Source organism: Crocuta crocuta, unplaced genomic scaffold (genome assembly GCF_008692635.1).
Source record: "Crocuta crocuta isolate KB4526 unplaced genomic scaffold, BGI_CrCroc_1.0 scaffold923, whole genome shotgun sequence".
In the NCBI taxonomy this organism is placed as follows: domain Eukaryota; kingdom Metazoa; phylum Chordata; class Mammalia; order Carnivora; family Hyaenidae; genus Crocuta; species Crocuta crocuta.
In genome coordinates this window covers 18796-19803 of record NW_027530543.1, presented here as the reverse complement: position 1 = coordinate 19803, position 1008 = coordinate 18796, and positions in this window count along the sequence as shown.

Below are 1008 nucleotides of genomic sequence, written 5' to 3'. Positions count from 1 at the left end.
CTTTTTGTATGTTTATTTTATATCCTATGACTGTAGTGAACTCACCTATTAGTTCTAATAGTACAGTCGTAGGATATAAGATGAACATACAAAAAGCAATTGTGTGTGCATATACTAGTTATGAACAAAGGACATAGAAACCAACTTAACGATAAACTATTTTTAAAAAAAGAAAAAACTTGAAACGGAAAAAGAAAATTTAAAAAATCTATTAGGTTCCTTGGGATTCTTTACATAGACTATCATGTCATCTGCAAATGGAGACATTTCTATATTTTCCTCTACAATCTTTTATAATGCATCTCTTTTTCCTGACTTAATGTGCTGTTAGGACTTACATTACTAATCTGAAAAAGATAGTAAAAACTAGATATCCTTGCACTGTTTCACATCTTAGGTGTAAAGCATCCAACTGTTCATTATAAGCTCTATACTAGATGTAGGGGTTTTGTGAATGCTCTTTCAGGTGAGGAATCTTCCCTCTATTCCTGGTCTGTTGAGTCTATTTATCATGAATGAGTGTTGAATTTTGTCAATTTTGTTTCTGAATCAACTGATATGGTCATTTGATATTTCTTCTAAACTCTGTTAATATGCGATAGATTTCCACATATTGAACCAGCATAATCACTAATAAACCCCACATGAACATGCTGTAAAATTATGTTTTTATATTGCTTAGTTCTATTTCCTAACATTTTGCTAATATTCTCAATTCTTTTGGTATCAGAAAATAACACTAGCTTCATAAAATAAACTAGGGGACACTTCTTGCTCTTCTATTTCCTATTTTATTTATTTTTAAAGTTTATTTATTTATTTTGAGAGAGAGAGCAAGTGTGGGAGGAGCAGAGAGAGAAGGAGAGAGAGAATCCCAAGCAGAATTCGTGTGGTCAGCAAAGAACCCAACGCAGAGCTAAATCCCACAAACCATGAGATCATAACATGAGATGAAATCAAGAGTCACACGCTTAACTGAATAAGCCACCCAGGTGTGCTACATTGCTC